Here is a 15,650-nt window from a genome sequence, read left to right on the forward strand (position 1 = left end):
ATGAGCAACACATTCCGAGTCCATCTGTTTTTGATATCTATGGGATCAACACATGTTTTCTACACAACAGAATCTCTCTCCTCCCCTGTAACTTCCAAAGTTGCTAAAGATAAACCCTCATATTAATATCCTGTTGGTTTATTCTAGATTGAAACCTTTGCCCTCGTTATCAGATATCTGTTAACAGTAGCCTGTGGGGTGGTTCCTAAGGCTCTTACTGCAAAGGCTGATACATAGAAACATAGAAGTTGCCTTATGATGAAGCCAGAGAAGCTATGCTGCCCTGAAAGCTGCCCATCTGTGTACTCCAGCTCCACGAGACCCAGAGACAGGCCAACAGGCCAGTCTTCATGAGCTTGAGATCTGAAGGCTACGGACCTTAGAAGGGCCCCATGCCTAGTCTAATGCTCTCCTGTGGCTATCTTAAAATTCTTAATGTTTTTTGAATTAAATCCCACATTGTCATGTTTCTCTCGGCCTCATAAATCATTTGGCCTCTCTTCTGTAGAAGCAGTGGATCTTTGATAAATCCCTGGGTGCTCAGGGAACTGCTGTTGTGTGGAAGAAATTGCTATGCTTCTAATAACAAAACTCAGGACTAGAAACCCCCCAATTAGTAATATAGATGAAAACTGTATTGTCATTACAGCAGCATATATTTTTTCTAAGAGGATATTTTAACTTTGAAATGACAGAGGAAGAGAAAAGACCTGCTCTGAGACAGCTATATCATTAAGTGACTTGAAGGAGGACATTAAGAGAACTCTCTAGATTTTACTTGGACAGATTCCTCTCAAGCTCTATTTAAAGGGGCTTTGTTCTATTTTTTTTTAAAATAAAGAACATAATTTGACATATAAGAATAAAGTTAATCGTGCTTTGGTAGAATCTGCGCGAAAGAAAAATAGCTTTACTGAGACATCCACCAGCATTTTGACCGTTAGACTAATGGCTTTGTTGAAAAGGAAGGTAGTAACATTCAAAATTACAGAAGTAGATTCCCAAAAAGCAAGTAACTTTGGATCCGATTAGCATTTTATTCTAGACAACTGGAGAACCTCAAACTAATGTGATTCACAACATGAGCCCACCTTTACACTGATATTAAGAGAGGCTTGGCCAAATGACCTGCCCACCACGGAGAGCTCCACCAAATCATTTACCTCCTGGGCAGATAGGAGGACTGAAGAAGCAGACTGGTGAGAAATGGGCAGCTCACTCTGAATCTTTGCCCTTTGAATTAATTCTAGTTGACCTACTTGAGCAATGATTGAGGAATTTTTGATTCAGTTTGCTCTGATCTATCCCCTGGTGAGTATGGGCTTGTTATTTTTTAATGAAACTATTTTCACAGCCTGTTGTTTTTGGTGTCAGGGATAGAGGAGAGTGAAGTTATTTATTTTTATTCTTATTCCATTTTTTTTTTCATAAATCCTAGTGCTGCTTATGCTGCTGAATTGCATTTAACCGGCATCTTGCAGCAAAGCATACTTTCTAGCAAACAGTGTGAGAACACTAACAAAGGATAAAAATAACACCAGGCAATGACCAATGTGAAAAGACACACACACACACACACACACACACACACACACAAGGCCTTTTCATAGCAGATGCCAGAATTGCAATTATACATTTCGTCATTCCTTCTGCTTTATGTAACAATATCTGTTGGGAAGCACTTGTCCCAACATTGAATATTTCTTATCCAACTCATATCTTATCTCTTAAAATCAATGTAAAAGTGCTACTTTATATTTTTGTCTGATAATGTGAACTGTTTAGTTACTCCAGTTTTCGCCCTGTGGCAGTAAGGGTGAGTAAAAGTCAATCCCTGTTCTCCCAAGAGGAGTTTTGCAATTAGAAACACTTTATTTCTAGAATAAGGAGGATCTGACTGCACAGTTAGCACCCCCCAATTTGTGAGACTTCATCACTGCCTTTCAAAACATGCTTTAGTAGGATTGGAGGGTTTTATGGTAAATTATTATTAAAGTTTCTGAAGTGCATAGAAATCTCAGTTATTTAGAAAGCAGCTGGGTACAGAAGTCAAGCTGAGCTAACTTTTAAAATAAAACAAATGGAGAAGGAATACTGCAGAAAAGAGTAGATTTATTTCACAGTATGAGCTTTAGTACATTAAAAGCAATGCACTAACAACAGTCGGTACAGATTTACAGATAAGATGTCCTTAGCTATCCAGCCACATATCTTCCTTTATTTTTCCATTTCTTAATAAAATAATCAGAGAATAGGTTTACAAAACTGTCATTATCATAACATTAATCTTGTTTAAATTCAAACTGTCCTCTAGGGTTGATGTCTAAAGAAGAGATTTATAGTCATCTGTCTTTTTAAAAGAAAAAAAAACAAACAGTAGATTATATAGGAATTACTATTTGGATTCTATATTTCTAAAGAAAACAACTCTGTAATTTTTGGAACAGCTCACTATAATAAAACATCAGTAGGCTTTAAATTTCAAATGAATAAGTGATCATAGGAAGAATGTATCAGCATGCTAAATATTCTCTAAAGCTGGTAAAATCACACTCATATCTCTAATTCAGAGTCAGGGTGGGTAATAGGGCCACAGAAATAATATCTACATTCAATACTTAGACACAACAAAAAATTAAATATTTGGAAATGCCAGTGGTATTCAGTGGAACTTCCTAATCAAGTCCTGAGTGACAAGTGGAATTACTCTAACTTAGAAAATACTCCAGGAGCACCATCAAATATAGGAATGTCCTGTGGGGTTATCATACACAGTTTTTGTGTCATAATCATCTCCAAGTGACAGTCTTTTGCCTCCTTCCTTGATATTCTCCTCTTGATTCCTCCAACAGTGCTCCACCATCAGCTAGTATGACTGGGTCATGAAAGTTCCATCTTGGAAAATTCAAACTACTTACATTCACTCAACATTTGTGTCTAATCCTTTGACTTTAAAATAATAACTCCTAATGTCTTAGGGAGGAGGAAGTGACATTGCAGTCAACAGTCAGGACTTTTAGATTCCTTCAGAATGATCTAAGTCCTCCATCTGCCATACTCCTACCTTGCATTTTATCATGAAGTGACACGTCGTAGAAGAGCAGTATAATAAATTTAAGCCAATGACTTACTAGTTTCCCCAAGGGTAGAAATCCCCTCTATTTCTTTTCTTTTTTGTTTCCAGGTTAAAGGGTGCATTTGCTGACATCTAATACCCTGCATGCTGATCTGAAGGAATTTCCCTGGGGGAATGTGAAATGTCTATGTCTTTTTTATAGTCTCATGGGACACTTTTACTTTTAGATAATCACAGGTAAATCAATATGGTTTTAGTCTTTCTGAACCAATAATATATGTTTACTGAATTGGAGTATACAACATGTTATAAATTAAAATTATCTTATTTTCTTCCTTAAGATGCTTTTCAGCAATTTGTAGTGATATAATTTCTGTAGTGGAATAGTCTATTTAAAAAGTATTTCAGCCAGGCTCTGTGGCTCATACCTGTAATCCCAGCACTTTGGGAGGCCAAGGAGGAAGGATTACTTGAAGCCAGGAGTTCAAGACCAGCCTGAGCAACAAAGTGATACCCCTCATCTCTAAAAAAAAAAAAAAAGTTTAAAAGAGTTAGCTAAGCCTGGTGGTGCATGCCTGTAGTCCCAGCTACTTAAGAAGTTGAGGCATGAGTTTCACTTGAGTCCACAAGTTCAAGGCTGCTATGAGTTATGATCCTGTGCACTACACTCTGGCCCAGGTGACAGAGTGAAACCAGCTTTTTTTTTTTTTAAAAAAAAAAGGAGGGGGGGTTGATAATTAAAACTCCTCTAAAAATTGCTTTGTTAAGTTTATAAATTATGCCAAAAATGTGTGCCATTTTAAAACTGAGTAAGCATTTTAACTAGAATGCTTTGTCTTAGCCTAAAAATGTTATCTGTTATATAATTATTTTCTGTTGACTCACAGAAGATGCTAGAAATAACTATGTAATTGCTCAATAATGAGCCAAGTTTCTAGGGAGTGAAAGGGGTTGGCCTTGGTTAAAAACTGGGTAATTTTTAAACTAAGTTAGCTTTTCTAGGGCTTAAAGATACATTTCTGTAAAAAATGCTCATTTATTTTTCAACCTACATTAAAAGAAGAATATTATGAGTACCTTTTTTTTTTTTTTTTTTTTAGATGGGTTCTCACTCTGTCAATGAGGCTAGAGTGTGGTGGCACGAATACAGGTCACTGCAGTCTTGATGTCTGAGGCTCAAGTGATCCTCCCACCTCAGTCTTCCAGGTAGATGGGACCACAGGGATGTACCACTACCCAGCTAGAGATGGAGTTTCTCTGTGTGGCCCAAGCTGGTCTCGAACTCATGGTCTCAAGGGATCTGCCCATCTCAGCCTCCCAAAGTGCTGGGCTTATAGGTGTGAGCCATAGTGACTTGGCCTCTCTAAAAACACTTTTTTTCCTATGAAAGGACAAAGCTCACTTCATATTTTGTATAGCATGGTATTTGAAGAAAGTTAAGGGATTGGTCATCATTAAAATAATTATGACACTATCAACTAAATCATTTTTATCTGTACTTAATAGATCAATACTGAGTTATAGAAGTTTACATATAAAATGTGGTGTTGACAGTGGAAGAAAAGGAAAGAATGCAAGGTATGTTAAAGAGAAAGAAATGACAGATACCTGATTGTCCAGCTCATCTCTTATAAATGATTTAAGACATGAAAATTATTCAGCATATTTTTGTGATTGTCAGAAAATGACAATCAGTGTAATATACTGAAAAGTGATTTAGATTAGTTGTAGTCCTAGGCACTTCACTTTCTAAAAATGTGTCAGTTTATCCCAGCACATTGGAAGGCGGAGGCAGAAGGATCACTTGAGCCCAGGAGTTGGAGACCAGGCTGGGCAACACAGTGAGACTTCATCTCTACAAAAAATAAAAATAAGTTAGCTGGGGTCTATTAGTCCATTTTTGTACTGCTGTGAAGAAATACCTGAGCCTTGGTAATTTATAAACAAGAAGGGGTTTAATGGACTCACAGTTCCCCATGGCTGGGAAACCTCACAATCATGGCAGAAGGTGAAGAAGGAGCAAAAGTACATCTTGCATGGCAGCAGGCAAGAGAGCATGTGCAGGGTCCCCTCTATATAACCATCAGATCTCCTGAGACTTGTTCACTACCATAGAACATCACGGGGAAAATCCACCCTCATGATTCAGTTACCTCCCATCTGGTCCCTCTCATAACATGTAGGGATTATGGGAGCTACAATTCAAGATGAGATTTGAGTGGAGATACAGCCAAACCGTCTCACTGGGCATGATGGTGTATCAAGCCTACGGTCCTAGCTACTCTGGAGGCTGAGATGGGAGGATCTCCTGAGCCCAGGGTTTTTGAGTTTTCAGTGAGCCATGATTATTCCATTGCACTCCAGCCTGTGCAACAGAGCAAGACCCTGTCACAAAAAAAGCCTGTCAACAAGTTGCTGTGAGTTAAATAAGTGGAAGTGGTGCTATGAAAAAGGAAAGCATTATATGTTACCTTCTTAGAATTCATATAGAACCACAAACTTTATAACTAAAAGAAGTTTTTAGAGACCCCAAGCCTCTCTGATTCCACTTTGGAAATAAGGAAATAGGCCCAGCGAGGTAGGGAAAATTGCAGGACTTGGACCTCAGTTCAGACCTCTGGACACATCTCATTTGTTTACTTGTGTGTTTGTTTATTGATTGTTACATATTTACTTTTAGAATGTAGTCTAAAATAGAACACCATTAGGATCATTAAGAACTGTATTGTTGTGTCATTATTTTTTCTACTTTTAGAAATGTACAAGCCAAGAATGAAAATGCTGTAGATATTTTTTTCAGTTGCACCCTCCTAGGTTTAGAAGTTCTGGGGAATGTGCCTTAGAAAAGTTGTCTAGCTGGTTTCAGGATAAGCATCGTACCAAATCCTGGCTTTAACCTACCAGACCTATCTGCAGTCATGGAATGAGTTTGACACCCTATGTCTCCCAGTTTTCCATTTTATTTCAGATGATTTAGCCCTTACTGGGTCTCCTTCATAATGAATTATTATAATAGTTTTTTACTGTAGCAACTAGAATGGAGATTATGATTAAAAAATAATGTCATTTCAATGAGTTTTGGGGCATACTATTACACTATTTTCAAGACAATTAATGAACTTACAGTCATACTTTCTAGCATAATGCTGTCTAATAGAACCATAATGGACACTACATATATAAATTTAAGCTTTCTTGTACTCACACTAAAAAAGTGAAAAGTGTCTGTTCATATCCTTTGCCCACTTTTTGATGGGGTTGTTTTACTCTTGTAAATTTGTTTAAGTTCTGAAGACATTTATGTGGCCAAAAAACATGAAAAAAGCTCATTATCACTGGTCATGAGAGAAATGCAAATCAAAACCACAAGGAGATACCATCTCCGGCCAGTTAGAATGGTGATCATTAAAAAGTCAGGAAACAACAGATGCTGGAGAGGATGTGGAGAAATAGGAACGCTTTTACACTGTTGGTGGGAGTGTAAATTAGTTCAACTATTGTGGAAGACAGTGTGGTGATTCCTCAAGGATCTAGAACAAGAAATACCATTTAACCTAGTAATCCCATTACTGGGTAGATACCCAAAGCATTATAAATAATTCCACTATAAAGACACATACACATGTATGTTTATTGCAGCACTGTTCACAGTATCAAAGACTTGGAACCAACCCAAATGTCCATGAATGATAGATTGGACAAAAAAAATGTGGCACATATATACCATGGAGTACTATGCAGCCATAAAAAGGATGAGTTAGTGTCTTTTGCAGGGACATAAATGAAGCTGGAAACCATCATTCTCAGTAAACTAACACAGGAACCAAAAACCAAACACAGCATATTCTCACTCATAAGTAGGAGCTGAACAATGAGAACACATGAGAGGAACATCACACACCAGGGCATGTAGGGGATTGGGAGTAGGGGAGGGATAGCATTAGGAGAAATACCTAATGTAGATGATGGGTTGATGGGTGCAGCAAACCACCACGGCACATGCGTACCTATGTAACAAACCTGCACGTTGTATACATGCATCTCAGAACTTAAAGTATAACAATAAAATCAAGTGAAAAGCAGCTAAAATTATCTTAATAATATTATTTTAATTCAACATCTAAAATATTTCAACGTGTAAATAATATTTTAAAACTTTTAATGATAGATTTTGCATTCCTTTTTTTTAATACTGTCTTTGAAATTCAGCATCTATTTTATACTTATAGCACATCTCAATTTGGATTTTAAATTTTCATCTGAAATACATGATCTGTACTTGATTTCATAAAATTTGCATTTGAAAAAAATACATTTACATACCCAAGTTATTCCAAAGCTACTTAAAATCATGCCAATAACTGAATTAAGTATCAGTCATTGATTTAAATTTTATATCAATAACTATAAATTAAAATTAACAATTCAGTTTATCAGTTATATTAGCCACATTTCAAATGCTGACTAGCCACATGTAGCTAGTAGGCACCACATAGAATAACAGTTCTAGATATTTAGTGCCATCAACAAAATTATTTCTGTAGAAGAAAGAAAGAAAAAAGTTCATCTATCCATCTATTTTATTTTATTGACTACTGCTTAATTTTGCAATGCAAACATTACCTGCATAACTTATGTAAGTGATACTTCGATTTTCCTTTTCATATTGAGTAGTGAAACATCCATTATAAGCACTGATGGGAAGATAAACCTTGAAACATTGCCTTAACTGTGATTGTTAGTACTGGAATTGACTAGATTTTCTTTCCAACTTAACTATGATTGTTAGTGCTGGAATTGACCAATTTTCTTTTCAACAGCTTTGCATGTTTTGTGGGTTTGTATAACCATGTGCCCTGCTTTATAAATACTTTCAGTTTAACCTGCTTTGTTTCCCTTGATTGCTCTAGCTTGGTTAAATGAAAGTGCTTTTGAATAACAACAGGCCTATCAAATTGCCCACTGGGAAATCCGTGGAATATGCTTAGGGCAGCTTTTTGCAGTGTTTCCTGTACCTCGCAAAAATTTTTTGAAAAAATGTTCAATAGCACAATGGCTTCTGAACTGGCAGACTCTAGGAAACATTTTTATATATAATATATAGGCTTCCTAGTTGTCATTACTTTTTAAAAAAATTAATGTTCTAGGGCCATGTAGAGAGACAGTATAGCAAATAAATCAGAAAGCATGATTCTGGAATCAGAACCATTTATAAATTATATGAATTTGTCCAAAGTTACTTTACCTTTCCAAACCTTAGTTTCCTCATTCTAGAGATAAGAGTAGGACCTACTCAATGAAGTTATTGGAGAATTAAATGAGAGTATGTTCTTGACCTGTACCTGGCACAGAGTAAGTGTTCAGAATATGAATTGTTACTCTACAAGCCTAATGGAAGCCTAGGCATTATTACACTTGAAACTCATCACCAGGGGTTAAGAAGAAGGAAAACAAGTATTTTACATGACTGTTGTGAAGTTAATTCAAGGAGCATAAACCCTAAAGAGTGGTGTGCCAGTAGCCTCATCCCTGGTTTGTTTATTTGTTGTTATTTTTAATTAGCGTGCAAAATCTCAACATTACATTGAGAAGCAAAAGGAATTGTTCATCAATTTCACTGTGTGACTTTTGCTTTTCTTTACCTGTTCCAAGACGTCTAGTTTGATTATATTGTGAAACAAGAACTTAGTAAAAAATTCTCTAAAACCATTCTATGAGTAATAGATCAGACTTTTAATCAAGGTATCATTTTATGTTCTGCAAATTATAGCAAAGATAAAAATCATGAAGTATGTTTGCTAGTTTTATGTAGTGCCAGCTTGGTAAATTACTGTACTTTTTTGCTATCTGATTATTGTTGTTGGTGGTTGTTTTTAAATTTACATAATCCTTCATGTTCCTGGACGCCTATTTCTCAGAACACTTTTCTGATTATTGCTATTAATGTGGCATGTTTAATGTTTATAGTATTTGCATAAAAATAGATCATCTCTGGTAGGTAGTTTTCAATGTTAGAGCAAATGTGCTTACTCATTGAATATGAAAAAATATCCCTCTGGAACAAATGTAGAACCATCCATCTCTTGAACAGAATTCTTATAGGCTTTACTTATCTGCCTAACTGCCTTGAAAACAGCTTGGAAATTATTCCCATACTTTTGGGGAGCAGTCAATCATTTAGACAGTTTCTACTGAACAGCTTAAAATAATCAGGTTATTATAAGTAAAAATATTTTAGCATGGGTATCTATGCCAGCTAACATGAAAACCCACACTGAGCTGATGTTTAAGATGTGTTATCATAGGCAAAAAAAAATATATATCTTACTTTGTTTTTTGCATGGGAGGGTTACAAAGTTCATGGGACAGCAATCATAGAAACACAGAGTTTTAGAATGAATTATGCTTATTTTAAAAACCTTTAGTATTGAGTTGTTAGCCCTCCATTTGCATAGAATTTCAGAGACCTTGTTACTACATTTTAAAAGTAAAACTAGGGCAGAAAGTGGCTCAAAATTAGAAATGTCAGGATCTTCAATTTTGAGGGATGGCTGTTTATTCTTAAAGATACTGCATTCAAATAGGGGTCAGCTGAGTTGGCTCATGTCTGTAATCCCAGCACTTTGGGAGGCCTAGGAGGAAGGATAGCTTGAGCTCAGGTGTTTGAGACTAGCCTGGGCAACATAGTGAGGCTTCCATCTCTACAAAACCAAAAAACTAGCCTGGCATGAGGATGCCTATAATCCCAGCTACTCCAGAGGATGAGGTGAGAGGATGGCTTGAGCCAGGAGGGCCAAGGCTGCAGTGAGCTATGACCACACCACTGTACTCCAGCCTGGGTTAGAAAGTAAGAACTTGTCTCAAAGAGAGAGTGAAGAAAGAGAGAGAGAGAGAGAGAGAGAGAAATGGGGCACCATTTCACATGAAACATAAATGCATTTTTTAAATATTACTTCTTTATGATTTAGAATGGATATTTTTTTTCTTCCCAAAGTGAAAGATAAGTGTCTCTAGAAGACCAGACTTTAGAAAAAACATTGCAGCAAATATGCAAGCCTTGGTCTATACCCTGTATTTTGTTGGCATCTTGCATAGGTTTCTACTCTTATAACCCATATGAATGTCCACTAAGGACCACAAAAAGATCTTCATGGAGGAAAAAAAACACAGTTTCACCACATTAAATTAAGCATAAGAGGTGCACACGACTTGGGATTTTTTTTTTTTTTGGGGTGGGAAGTGAGAACAGCTCCAGCATTCGCCCTTCCCAGCAAGGTGAAAATATGGCCATGGTGTCTCATGCTATCAACATTGTTGCCCCTGAGAGAAACTAGCAAGTTGGAATTGGTTAGAGAGACCCTCACAGAGAATGAGAGATCATCTGCATCTCAAAGGATTAAACAAGCATTGGATAGAGAGAGGAACAGAAGGCTTCAGGTAGAGACAGTGATGTGATCAAAGCCATTCACGTCTTAACTTTACAACTCTGTTGAATGCTCAGAAGGAGGAAATATCTGAGTACATCAAAAGATTAGTGTTGTAGTAAAGAAAGAGATAAGATTGAAAAAATGTGGAGAAGTGAATACTCAGCCCATAGTATATGCAGAAAGTATATCTGGGCTCAAAAGCTGTGTCAAAGAACTCATTTACAAATTGGTTGTCATAATACAGTGGCGAGCTAGGAGAGAATGAACAAAGACATGGGAGAAACATTAGAAAAATTACAGGGAGAAGCACTGCAGGTTACAATGGCTGGTCAGAAGTGGGTCAAGACAAGTTTCCAAATGGGTACCAGCAGTAATAGTGGTACAATTAACAGACACTTTGAGGAAAGAGAATGTCAGGAGATACTGACTGGTGAGGACTGAGGCTTTTTGGTGTTCTAACTTGATATAAAACAGAGTAACTTTTGGGTTTTATTTCATGCAACAATTTTCATGCTATAACAGGGCTTGATTTTTCTCAGGTCATTAGTAAAATATGACCAAAGAGAAGAATTCTGGATATATTAGAACTCAAAAAGGTATTAAATAGAAAAACAAGACTAGGAAACTATATTTCTTAAACATGTGTAGTATGTTTGTAGGTTACAAGCAGACCTCCATGTAGTCTGTCTACTAGAAGGGTCATCATTGAGACTGCACCTTTAGCCACTGGCAAGCACTAAAGTATGAATAGCCATCAGTAAACAAGGTAATTTTGCTGTAAAAATAGGTTAGATTTACAGGAGTCCTCTCATGACAGTGTATAAGCACTTTTTTTTTTTTTTTTTTTTGAGACGGAGTTTCACTCATGTTACACAGGCTGGAGTGCAATGGCGCGATCTCGGCTCACTGCAACTTCCGCCTCCTGGGTTCAGGCAATTCTCCTGCCTCAGCCTCCTGAGTAGCTGGGATTACAGGCACGCACCACCATGCCCAGCTAATTTCTTGTATTTTCAGTAGAGACGGGGTTTCACCATGTTGACCAGGATGGTCTCGATCTCTTAACCTCGTGATCCACCCGCCTCGGCCTCCCAAAGTGCTGAGATTACAGGCTTGAGCCACCGCGCCCGGCCTTGTATAAGCACTTTTTAAAATTTCCTCTTTCTGATAGAAGAACCATCTACTTGATAGCAGTGGATGCTTCTGACGCTTTTAATTGTAGGATCTTGGAAAAATACACTGTGCTATTAAAATTGCTCTTTCTACTTTCTATAGTTCTATGAAATGGAAAACCACGTGGCTTTAGTTTTTACTTATTTTGTGATGATGAAAATGAATTTGAATGAAAATACAAATTTTTTACAAGAACAAAGCAAAGCTGAGTAGTACAACAGTATGTGTCCATCATCTTTCTCCAAGTAGTCATCCACCATTTTTATAGGTTATGAGCACTTATGCACATCCACACAATAGGAACAAAATCATAAGCAGCACAGTGATGTTCTTAGAGTGTGTTTGAAATAAAACGAAGTCTTTATGAGCATGAAAAGTTTTTTTTCCTCTTTGACTGCAAGTCTACGAGGCACTGTGAATGGATAATATGAACAAAGAGCCCATAATTGTTCTAAAGGTTGAGAACATTTCACCTCAGTCTGGAGGATTTCCCATTGCCACTTCCAAATCAGTTCCAGACCATTCACTGGGCACAAATGCAACATAAAGACTCTCCTATCTCTTCTCCTTTGCACCCTGTCCTATTCATACATTCTCCACGTAATTTGTTAGTAGCACCAGTCTTCCAGGCCAGACATTTCATTCTTAACTTGTCCCTCCCATCTAGTACCCACATCCAATCAGAGATCTAATCTCAATTTAGCCTTTAAAAATCTTAAATTTTTTACACTATTTTGGTAGAGGCTCTCCTGGTCTCTCACCAGCTTTGCAGTATCCCCCTGCTGCTCACCCCTTTTCTGGCTTCTACCCCTCCAATCCCTCATCCACATGTCCTACAGCATAGTCTTTTTAAAATGGAAATCTGTACCTGTCATTTCCCCCTAAAAAATTATTTAATGGCCCCCTGCCAGGATGTCATTCAAGTTTCTTGATCTGACCCACCGGGTCCCACCTTCCAGCTTTTATCCATACTCACGTGGTACAGCCTGCAGCCTGCGGCCCAGCTCTACCAAACTCCCAGAGGCTCTTCACACCTGCTCTGCTTGGCTCCCTTCTGTAACGTGGTGAGTGTTTAGAGTGCCCTGGACGCACATTTCCACCTAAGCAGGTCATCTTTCAAGGTTCTGCAAAACATGATGTCCTCTAACCTTTTCCCCTGCAGGTCCATCTGTTTCCTTTGCTTCATAGTTATAGCTATTACTCCTGTATTTGTAATCATTTTCAACCTCTGTCTCCATGACAGTGTGCTTTTTAAGGATGGAAGCTATCCATAAGCACTCTATATTTGTAAGACCAGGTACAGAACCCAGCCTGTAACAGTTATTCAACAAGTAATTTTCTCGTGAAGTTAAGAAAAATGGCAGAGATGGGCTTCACATTGGCCCATATATCTATATATAATAAAATATTTGGGTTTGGAACATAGCATCCTAGTTATTACTTCATCATAGAGTAAATAATTTTTATACACTCTACTATTGATTTAATTAATGGCTCTTTATGAATTAATACTATTTACAAATGTGTTTAGTAAATAGTATACTATACTTCAGTTTAGTATAGTGAAGTAAAATAACATTCTGAGAGAATCTAGTTCCCATTTTTTAACCAAAGAGACAAGTTTGAGTTTCTTGATGTGAAGAGGAAACCATTTGGTCTTATCAAAAATTAAGATGGAAAGGTTACATGTGCAGTTATTTGCTAGTGAAATGAGAATGTCCATGTCTCCATTTATTAAAAAATGGGAAGTTTATATTAAATCTGGTTGTCATGCTTCAATTAAGTTAGCAAATAGGGATGTCAATTTTATCACAAATGCAATATTAGAACTGATGTTTAGTCTTGTCTTGAATGTAATGATTGAATTAAGTCAACTACTCAACTCTCTCATATTGAATAAGGAGTAAACAGACTGGTGTTTTCCATATCACAGAAATCTCCCTGGCTTGCTGCTGTTGGGTATTTATATATAAATGCAGTTGGCAAAAGGTAGGCAGATTCATCATTAAGTTGTCGTATTGAATCAGTAAAGTGATAATTGAGTCTTAACATACCAAAACAGAAATCTTGAAAATGGCTATTATGGGACTAGTTTCGTAAAAGGGGAAAACATCAAATTTGTAGAAGAGGTTTGCTTTTAACATCCCAGTATATTTTATGTGTTTAACAATAACAATGAATAAAACTCATGTACATATAATTTAGAGTGCTTATTCTTTTATAAGTGTTCATTAGTTTGGAAAACAGGTCTGCTCATTAGTTTGGAAAAGAGGTATAAAAATAAATAAGTGTGTTTGTGTTTGTGTGTCTGTGTGTGTGTGTGTGTGTGTGTGTGTAAGCATACACATATTTATATATCTCAGATAATTGTTGTTTCCTTTGCTAGAAGAAGAAAACTATGAGAAAATGTTATGATATAGTTACTTTTTCTTTTTGTGTCTTTGTATTTGTTATTTTTGTGCTTATCTTTAGTTTCGATATTACATTAAGCTTTGTCAGCTTTGCTTACTCTTTATCACTCTTTATTCTAGGGATGCTTCTTGTATAGGGCCTCTGTTATGGTATCCTGTAACAATACAGTAAATGGAAATTTAGGGAAAGCAACAGTAGGAACTGCTGTGTATCTGCAGTAAGTTAACCAGATTTTGTTACCCCAAAACTAACACAGCCCACAAGACTGATAGCCCAATGCTGCAGTAAATTGTTTCTTAGCAGGAAATCTACAGTAGCAGTGTAATTTGGACAATGGAGCATTTGACAGCTAACCCATCAAAAGCAGTGCACCCTCAGGAAGTCACTTCTGGCTTTATATTCAGCCAAGCATTGATAAAGCAGTGGCTAAGTAGGAGAATCAATTTAAAATCAAATGATAGCAAGGTTATTTATCCCACTGCCAAAAGAGGACACAGGCAGAGAGTAGATTATTTCACCTGAGGACTCGATACTGTCCTTACCCAAAAGAGGAGATGGGTCACCTATGCCTTCTCAATTCCTTTTGAGTGCCAGTTTTCTCATACATGAATATGCATGATTAAAATCTAAGCTGTCGTCTATTCTCAAAAGATGGATTTATGCAAAATGATTTTGGATTATTCTTCTTAATGAAAACTCTCTCTTTTTTTTTTTTTTGACAAGATCTCACTCTGTCACCCAGGCTGGAGTGCAATGGTGCAATCTCAGCTCACTGCAGCCTCCAGTGACCTTCTTGCCTCAGCTTCCCGAGTAGCTGGAAGTACATGCACATTCCACGATGGCTGGCTATTTTTTTTTTATTTTTTGTAGCGACAGGGTTTCACCATGTTGCCCAGGCTGGTCTCAAATTCCTGGACTCAAGCAATTCTCCCTTCTTGGCCTCCCAAACTGTTGGGATTACAGGTGTGAGCTGCAGCACCTGGCCTGAAGTCTTTCAAGCTTCAGGTCCCATAAAACTTAAATGTGTTTCCAAAGGTCCAAGGTAATGATTCTGGTAAAAAGGACAAACACTACTTGAAACGGGCTACACTTAACTTGAGCAAACTCATTAGCACCAATTGTGGATTGACTGGGAAGCTTGGAGACAAGCTTCTCACTTCCTCTGTGGCTCCTGAGCTTGAGGGTGGATGCCTTAGTAACACTACAGTTTGAGTTCTGCTCTTTTCTTCTAGTGAGGCTCCCTTACGCACCAACTGCCCCATACACACACCTGTATCTGCATTCCAGGACTGTGGTTGATAATCAATCACTATTTAAACTGGTATCATACCAATATGAAAGTCCTCCATTGTCTCAATATCCCAACAGCCATGAAGATCTATAGTTCCGATTTAACATTTTAGCAGGTTTTCAAAAATCTAAGCACTTATGTTGCCATTTAGATAGTTAATATATGCATATACAATCCATCATGCCATAATTTCAGATCTGTGTTGTTGAGAGTAAAGCACTCAAAACTAAGAACTAAACCATCAAATAATTAAGTTGTACAATTTAATGTGACA

At 37.2% G+C, this 15,650-nt stretch overlaps 1 protein-coding gene and 1 long non-coding RNA gene across 3 annotated transcripts in view; one reads left to right on the plus strand and one right to left on the minus strand.

Annotated features, from left to right (window-relative positions):
• The window catches only part of UNC5C (unc-5 netrin receptor C), a 393,986-nt gene that overhangs the window by 155,237 nt on the left and 223,099 nt on the right, over positions 1-15,650 (plus strand). The gene's annotated exons all lie outside the window — the stretch shown is intronic.
• On the minus strand, positions 5,826-9,137 carry LOC116524391. Its single transcript, XR_004257312.1, has 3 exons — positions 9,107-9,137; positions 7,960-7,962; positions 5,826-5,914 (listed from the first exon to the last, which is right to left on the minus strand). It is a non-coding gene; the product is annotated as an uncharacterized LOC116524391 (long non-coding RNA).

This window comes from Sapajus apella, unplaced genomic scaffold (assembly GCF_009761245.1).
Source record: "Sapajus apella isolate SASKATOON/1434 unplaced genomic scaffold, GSC_monkey_1.0 scaffold45, whole genome shotgun sequence".
In the NCBI taxonomy this organism is placed as follows: domain Eukaryota; kingdom Metazoa; phylum Chordata; class Mammalia; order Primates; family Cebidae; genus Sapajus; species Sapajus apella.